This window comes from Lissotriton vulgaris, chromosome 6 (assembly GCF_964263255.1).
Source record: "Lissotriton vulgaris chromosome 6, aLisVul1.2, whole genome shotgun sequence".
Classification (NCBI taxonomy): domain Eukaryota; kingdom Metazoa; phylum Chordata; class Amphibia; order Caudata; family Salamandridae; genus Lissotriton; species Lissotriton vulgaris.
The window spans coordinates 296621304-296630583 of NC_141694.1; positions in this window are offsets into that span (position 1 = coordinate 296621304).

A 9280-nucleotide genomic window follows, 5' to 3' on the forward strand; every position below is an offset into this window, starting at 1 on the left:
GTGACATGATTCACGTGGCCGGGGAATACGGGTACAGTGTGTCCTTCTACGGAAGGGGCGGTCTCTGTATTGACCAGTTTCAATCGTTTTTCGAGGGTTTGCTAGGGCGGATGAGGTCACCGCCGTCTGTAGTCATAGTACATCTTGGGGGCAATGATTTGGTCACCACTGGTAGACGACTTCTCCTTGAGGCAATGCTTTCCACTGTAAGTTGGTTAGCAAGGAGAGTTCCAGGGTGCACGATTGCGTGGTCCCATATGATCCCACGGAAAGTGTGGCGGGGGGCGTTTTCTGTTTCAGCTTTGAATCATTCTGTAAGGAAAATTAATAACAAAGTGAGTAGGTTGTTCCGTTCCAGTACACTGCATTCTATTTCGCATGGTTGTATTAATGGGGACAGTATGTATTTGAGTGATGGTGTGCATCTGTCTCGGGTGGGGAATGAGTTACTCATAGGAGACTTCATAGCTTGGTTAAAAACGTTAAAACATGACCTTTAGGTAGGAGTGTTGTGGGGGGTCCGGATAGCCGGTCAACTATCCGGTCCTGTGGCGGTAAGGTCATGATCGGTGAGCACTAATTGGAAGATCCCTATGAGTGGGCGTCACCCATTACGGATGGGAGCGCGCGGGGGAGGTGGCCATTGGCCCCTCAACGGGGAGGCGGTCCCTTCTAAGGATGGGTCGCCGAAAGGAAAGGAAAGGCGGTCAAGACCCCTTCCTGGGTAGGAGGGGTTACAGCCCCCTCCTGGGGAATTTCCCGGGGCCAGGACGTCTGCGACGGCAGATATGGTAAGTTGTGTGGGGTTTGGGGGGGGGTCTACGCTACCTTCTAGATACCTCACACGAGTCCTCGTACGACCTTTAAGTGGCGTCGAGTTTTATTGGGGCCCCCGTCAAGTCAAGGGAAATTGGTAAGTTGCACTTGAGGTACGCCTCTGTGCCGCCCCTCACAAGTGAGGGGGATATTTCTGGGTTAGGGATCTTGACACCGGTTACGACCTTGCCGTTGGCCCTTAAACGTTAGGATGTACAATTTCAAAATTTCAAGTAAATGTTTTGTAGGATGTTAGTTCGGCTAGGAGGACCTTTGTATTAGAGAATATGTTAAGGTTAGCCAAACATCGCAATGTGGTTATGAAATTGTACATAATATGAAACTGTTAATTTTGTTTTAATTTTGTTTCATATTTTAATAAATACGGCCGGGAGGGTCACTCCCTCCCGACTTCCAAAGACTTCAGAATTGTTTCCGGTTTCCCATCCTTGGGGATTTGTGTTGAGAGGGGGTGGCGGGTATCTCAGCCATATGGAAAGGGGCGACCATTCGGTCCCCCCGAACGTATGGCAGAGTACCACGATCCCCCCGGGAAGCCATCTTGGGCGGGAGGCGAGTCTCGGCTGGTATGCCCGAAGCGGCGTAGCCGGGGCGCGCCTTTTTCCCGCCCTAGAGTGGGTTGGCCTAGACACGAACGCGGCTGGCCACGCCCTTGGGCAGGCAGGGGCGGGTTTACGCCCGCCCTGAAGACGGATAAAAGGAGAAGTAAGACCAGAAGGCATCCTCTTGTTCCTGTGCTCTGAAGCTGCACCTCCTCGCTGCACGTGAGCTCGAGACGGAAGGAAGAGCCAATTTTGACCCACCCACCAGCCCCTGAAGACAGCGATTGGTTTTGGATAAAGTTTGATGTTAATTCGGAATTTTTCGTTTACAGGTTGTCGTATTATCGTGATGACTTTGAGTATGCAATAAAGAATGGTCGATTGGTATTATGTTTTGCAAATGAAGTAATTCTGCTTTAGTGTCCCTGAGTAAGCATGCATTTAATAAAGTTGTGGTTGCTACTGTCTTTTAGAATTAGTCATTTGTAATTTAGTTAGCATTGTCGTATTTATTTTGGTCGGGCGGTAAGGTCATGATCGGTGAGCACTAATTGGAAGATCCCTATGAGTGGGCGTCACCCATTACGGATGGGAGCGCGCGGGGGAGGTGGCCATTGGCCCCTCAACGGGGAGGCGGTCCCTTCTAAGGATGGGTCGCCGAAAGGAAAGGAAAGGCGGTCAAGACCCCTTCCTGGGTAGGAGGGGTTACAGCCCCCTCCTGGGGAATTTCCCGGGGCCAGGACGTCTGCGACGGCAGATATGGTAAGTTGTGTGGGGTTTGGGGGGGGGTCTACGCTACCTTCTAGATACCTCACACGAGTCCTCGTAAGACCTTTAAGTGGCGTCGAGTTTTATTGGGGCCCCCGTCAAGTCAAGGGAAATTGGTAAGTTGCACTTGAGGTACGCCTCTGTGCCGCCCCCCACAAGTGAGGGGGATATTTCTGGGTTAGGGATCTTGACACCGGTTACGACCTTGCCGTTGGCCCTTAAACGTTAGGATGTACAATTTCAAAATTTCAAGTAAATGTTTTGTAGGATGTTAGTTCGGCTAGGAGGACCTTTGTATTAGAGAATATGTTAAGGTTAGCCAAACATCGCAATGTGGTTATGAAATTGTACATAATATGAAACTGTTAATTTTGTTTTAATTTTGTTTCATATTTTAATAAATACGGCCGGGAGGGTCACTCCCTCCCGACTTCCAAAGACTTCAGAATTGTTTCCGGTTTCCCATCCTTGGGGATTTGTGTTGAGAGGGGGTGGCGGGTATCTCAGCCATAAAGGAATTAGGAAGAGGAGAAAAAGTTAATAAGGAACATGAAAAATAGTAGCTCTAGAACATGTAATAGGAAAGAGTAGGGAAAAAGAAAAGATGAACAAACATTAAAAAGACAACAACAAATAAACATTATTAACAGATTTGAAACGCAGAAACGCTTTAAAAGCATGATCAAACCGTTGGAGCCCAGTGTGTTGAAAACAGTAGATTTAGTCGGAAATACATTTTAAAGCAATATTCAAGAAGCAGAATCATGCGGATCCATAAAATGCTGTGAATGTTGATCCAGGAGTATTTTTAAATCTTCCGGACATTGGAAGGACTTTTAAAAATTATCTTTCCAAATACGCAGCGTTGAAGGATCAAAAAGTCCATATTTAAATCCAAGACTTCTCAATTGAGGACGAACGTCAGTGAATTCTTTACCAGTCTTAACAGTATCTTTAGTGAAGTCTTGGTGATTAACAATTTTATTACCATTGACCATTAAGGAAATGATGACGATGTAAAACCTTAAAAATGATTTTTCTTGGCTTAGTGTGGTGAGGATTGCGATGAGATGTAATTCTATGCGCATTATCGATTTCAAATTTCTCCGGAAATTTGATATTTTAAAGACCAGGTTCTCCAAATATAGTCCGCAATTGGAACCTTCAACATTTTCGGGTAAATTAAAAATAAGCAAATTGTATTGCCTATTACGATTTTCCATATCCAGAAGAAAAGCAGACATAGGAGAAATTTTTGCCACAAGTGGTGTAAAGGCATCAATTTTAACTTTGTTGTCTTGTATTTTGATTGAATTATCTGAAACTTTCAGTGACATACTAGCCATATCTTTACGCAGGATTTGAATCTTTGATGCTATGGCATCAGTGTAGGCACAAAGTACTTGAAGTTTGTCAAGAATGAATGCCAAAGAAGGTTCACTAGATTCCACCAGTTTAGATTTTATTGGAAGAGAAATCTGGTGTTTCCTCTTGTTATGAGGAGTTTGCATATTTTTATTCCCCATTTTCTTATTATAAAAATGAATAATGTAGATAGATATAAACTGCAGAAAAAGGAGATAATTGGAGAAAAAAAGGCTTCAAAGAAAGGCTGGTGGAGCAGCTAAAACTAACCACGGGAGTGGTTAGGCCAAAGCCAGGCCCTTTCCTGAGTATTTACTCCACCCCTGACAGGAAATCTGGGCAGTACCTTAAAGCAGAGCTGGAGGATGAAGCAGGAGGGAGAAAACACCACCTTTAATGTCCAGAACACCAGGAAAAACCTTCACAGCAGCAGGTAGGACTCCGGAGAGCTGCTATTCCATTTTTAACAAAATTCCGACATGAAATAAATAAATAGTCGTCGAAAACGGGCTGTTTGGACACGGAGCTTGCGGGAATGCGGCCATCTTATTTTTGCGTGATCGCGCATACAACTTGGTATGTTTCTAAAGTAGTTGTCTTATATTCCAGACCCTTTTGGAACATTTTTTGATAAATGAGGCATAATATTCTGCCATCCCTAGTAAATACCTTAGCTCTTCCTTGTTAGTGGGAGCACGTGCTTAAGTGATCGCATTTATCAAGGAAGACTTAGGTTTGATCCCACCTTTACCAAGTCATACTTTTCTCTGTAAACTTGTGTTTACTCAGCTCAACGGTCAAACCCTTATTCTCCAAGATCCTTAACCACTTGCATGCTGCCGCGATTCTGCGCCTTTGCGGCAAAATCGCGAGTGGGCAGGTTTATGATGGCCCCCAGCTGTCATCAGCACACGAGCGCCATAGTGCATGACGGATGGGGGCCGTCATCAGCATGCAAGGGGTTAATACTCTATGTAAGCTCTCATCATGTTTGGCCCTGTCCTCCCCAAAGAATAAAATGTCATCTTGAAAAAACAATACACAATTTCCCTCCCAAATAAAGTATGAGAAAGGCGGGGCGGGCATCGGACACGCCGTAAGTATGGTGGTCGTGCCAGACCCTGACGACCACATAGAAGAGCCTGTCGCGCACAGTAGTGACACAACAGGTGCCCCTCGGCTGTGATTGGTCGTGGGTCCTGATTGTGACCTGGAAGTTATTATAATCACCTCCGGGTCATATGTTGGGCTAACACCAGGCCGGTTAGAACCAGCCAGGCTTAAATGGGCATACAAAGCTGGAGAGCGTGGGAGTCGGCCTCTTTGCTCCCTGCTCCCCCAGCCTGCTGTATCAGCCTTGCCAGGAGGCAGTAATCTGATTTCTGTTTTGTTTTCCCAGTTCCTCGTTCCTGAAGCTTCAGTGGTGCTGGGGAAGTCGTGGAGTGGAGTGGCATTGCATCGGAACATTACCGAGCTGCCGCTTTCTTTTTACAGGCTGTGTTTGCCAGTGGGAGCATTGATGTGCTGGCAGAAGCAGTACAGTGCCGGGGTAAATTACCGCTAGAAGAGCTCTGCTTGGAAAGGACTGGGTATGCAGAGCTTTTTACAGCGTCATCCATGGGAATGCCGGCTCGGATCAGCTGAGGCTCTGCTTGAAGATTATGGTAGCGAGAGAAGTATTTTAGTTTCTACTGGGACTAGCTGAATACGGCGGTGGCTGCAATCAAAAATTAAGGTACAGCATGTGGGGCAAAGCGTGTCGCAGAGTCATATGGGTCAGTGCTGGCTAGGATCAGCTGAGTGGCGCGCTCTGTGGCGGCACGCACGTTTGTGCCGGCGGCGACCTGCTGACTTTACATTGCATCTGTTCTTCAATAAGAGGAATAGGCAAGGAGCGGCAGCGCTCGTTTGTCAATCAGGAGGGGGCATTTGAGTCATCTGTTTGTAGTGCCATATTTACAGCATTGAATCACCCGAGTATATTTTGTGGTAATTTAGGCATTTGCTACATTTGTCTAGAGTGGGAGTCATGCCTTTTGGGGCCGCTCTGTCTAGATTTCGTGTTAATTTTAGGCACTGGTTTGCATTTCTCAAAGTGGGAGTCACGCCTTTTTGGTGCCGACCGATGTAGGGCTTCACTTGATCTGTTTCTGTTATTTTTTTACAGATTGCAAGCACCAAAAGTCTCAACAACGAGGACAGGTTTGCTAAGAGGCCCATCTTGTTTGGGATAGCCAGTGCAGCATGCAGGAGATACCTAAGGGGACACAGACAGGCCTGCATTCCAGCGCTTCTGGGAGCCACGCGGGGTAGAGAATACTCGCCTGACCCACTGGATTAGCTGGTGTGGCATGGCTTTGGTTGCATGGGTGCTTACGGCCGGTCGTGTGCCTCCAGGGTTGTAAGGTAAGGGCCTGGACAGTGTAAGACTTGGAAGTACAGTGGGTTGTGTTCATTTAGGCTACTGCCTGATTGCATGAGCTTAGGTTGGAAGCATTGTACACACTTCAGTAGTAGCCAACACATTCAGAATAATCTCTTCAGTCTTGTAAAGCAATGGCCAGTAAGGCAAAGCGTGGTGAAAGGCGTTCTCGCATGGAGAACATGATGGAAACAATGATGCTCAAGATGGTTGCTATGGACAGGAGATGGAATAAGGCCGATAAGTTGGGACAGGGTCTTGCTGACCTCAGGGAAAAGATGGATGCACAAGGAAAATAATTTCCCAAAGGACCCTCTGCCAGTCCCTCAGCCCAGGGGGTAAGGGGAGGGGCCCGGGCCATTGGGGGTTGTCCCTTTGGGAAGTGTTCCGTTAAGTGAGGGTTGCCCGACGGCCCTGGTTATTCCTGCGGGGTGGTTCCAGTTGGAAGTGGTCCACAAGATCCAGTAACTCCTATGGGTAGGGACACTAGGGGGGGCACAAACCCCGAATGCTCCTGTTGGCAGAAACCCGGTTCCACTAGACCTAGTGTCACAGTTATCCACAGTCCTTTCTTAGCTGGGGAAGGCTGGGATTTTGTCAGCAGCAGTGGGGGCAAAAACATATGTGGAGATGCGCTGGCTGAAGCAAGATGGATAGTAGCTCAGTTTGATGCAATACCTGGAGATAAGACAGGTGAGGGGCTGGGTGCACCTTCCCCTCTCATTCCAGCCAGTGGGGCATTCCCACTTGAACCAAACAAAGGAGTGCCAGTGAAACAGCCTTGCGAAGGAGAAGTTGACGGAGCCAGCTTGTTTAGTTCCAGTAGGTAAGCAGCTAACATTGCCTGTGTTAGGTGTAGGTGAATCCCGCAGTGGGAGGGAACACTTTGGCGAGACATGTCACACAAGAGGTGAAAATAAAAATATGGTCAGGGAGTTATGTTAGTATTTTCTCATTGCTTCTTGATGAAAATGAAAGGGAGGAAGCTAGAAAAAAGAAGGACTGTATGCTCCCTAGGGAATGGGCAAGTGAACTACTAAAGTTCAGGATTGAGGAGAACTTGTTCTCCTTGGATTGGATTAGAGGTTTTTCAATAGTTCACAAAATATTCCTTCCATTCCACCCATTTTATTGAAGGTTCAGATCCTGATGCCCAAAATGCATGTGGGTGCTGATTGAAAATGTTGTTGAGCCATAATGCACTTGTTCAATAATAAACCGTGTAAGTATATATTTCAAAATGCTGTAATCAAGAAGCAAAATAACATGTGAAGGAGACCAAGAGGACAAAATAAAAATTCTTGCTGAAAAAACAAAGGCCTTATGTCAATATAGTCAATTTGCACACAAAAGAAACTAGTTTAGCCTCTAAGTATGGTGACTAGAAACTCCAATAGTTCCCAATGAACAGAACAAAAGTCTCACACCTGTTCCCTGTGCTGAAAGTTCATTAAAAAAAACATAAAATGAGATGCAAAAGTAAATGAATACTGTCCGTTTACCTCCAATATCCTGATTACCGTTAACCAACAGTTTCAGAAATGCATAAATTGAAGGAATACAAATGAAACTTCTCCCTCGTGAATTTCCCCGGTTGAAAGTCGATGATAAAGAAACAAAAATGGCCACCCAGGTCTCGTTGTGTGATCTCTGCATGACTACTGCACACTAAGTTAATGTCACACAAAGATGGCCGCCCTTCCGTAGTCCTGAAGTAGCTATTGGGACTCTGCGTCTTCATTGGAGCTCACGAACAGTGACATCATTCTGATTCCGCAGGCATGTTATGACACAAGCGCCATGCTCACCAGGTAAGGCTCAATGGCATTTGCTTGAAAGATGCACTATGTTAACAGTGCCCTTCTTTCTTCTCTATGTACCTAAACCGCATCCTTACACGACAATGTCAGGATTCTCATGTAAACCTGCTGATGAAAAGCTCAATCTTCTTAAGTTCCCAAATACCAATAAATAAGTCCAAAGTCTCGAAATTCCTTGCTATCATGTCAAATCCGAATATCACTGGCATATCAAAAGGCACCTCCACTTTCAGCTCATCACCATATTGTTGTGTTAATTCTTCCAATGATAACACAGGAATCTCTTGATAAATACTTTATTCCAAGTAAGATGCACACACACCGGAAACTAGGGCGCCTGGTTCCACCGCAGCAAGTGTCAGAGCCCAACAGCGGAACAGTACTATGTCATTAACACATTCCATTGATACAAATCATAACACCCCCAAACCTTCAGGGAGGCCCCATTCAGCCCAACAGCAATGGATACCCGGGAGATATGCGAGACTCATGGGCCTCTCATCGCATACTGTATCGGGACACCATCATTGTGCGTTATGCCACTAGTACTGTACTCAATGCCCTGCATGCCCTGTGTACCAAAGGAATACTTGTTTACTGGCCTCTGAGACTAAGGTGTGAACTAGCTTTTGGTAATTCATAATAGATGTGAGCCAGATGGGCAAAACTTTTTTAAGGTCACAAACAGGCCAAATCACAGAACCGGCCTAGTCGCTAATGCAAAAAAGCATTAAGGCGTGTACGGATGCCAAATTGCGATTCGATAAACTTTTACTGAATTACAATTTAGTTTAGCAATTTGGTATTTGGAAGGGCATGTTTAGGGCACCCCATACAACTACTGAAATTGATGGAATGCAATAATGTTTTGAGACTGAAATTCATGTCAGAAAACATTAGTTTCTTATGAACTACTAAAAGGTAGTGGTAACTGTTCGCAAATGGGAAGGGGTTTCCAAGGGACTCCTTTCCCTTTGAGCATGTGAACTAAAATATTTTTTAACAGCAAGCAGTGGTCCCACAGACCACTGAAAATTCAACAAAAATGAAACCTGTTAATTTTCTATTTTTTTAGATGCATCTCATTTTCCTTTTAGGAAAAAGGAATGCATAAAAAAAGAAAGTTTGCTTTATTAAAAAAGCAATCACAGACATGGTGGTCTGCTGGTGTGCAGGCCTTCATCCTTGCAATGCTTGTTATTCTTAATGGGTTGAAACTGAAACCTACCTCATTAATATTTATGAGGTAGGTTGATTTGCTGTCGAATAGGAAATGCTATTTAATAGAGGTAAGATTTCTTCTATTAGGAATTGCAATTCCCTAATTGCAATTTACTAAGAAACCCAATTAGGAAATCCCAATTCTTGATTTATGTTCATATAGCCCTTAGTTCTGGATGAGACCAATATTACACTATAGGTGTGGAAATTTTTTTTCTGACTGCTTTTTTTTAAGAATTTCTTCTTAGACCCATTTAAGCACACGCTCAGACTAATGGAATTGACCTGTCTTAACTAAAAGGCCA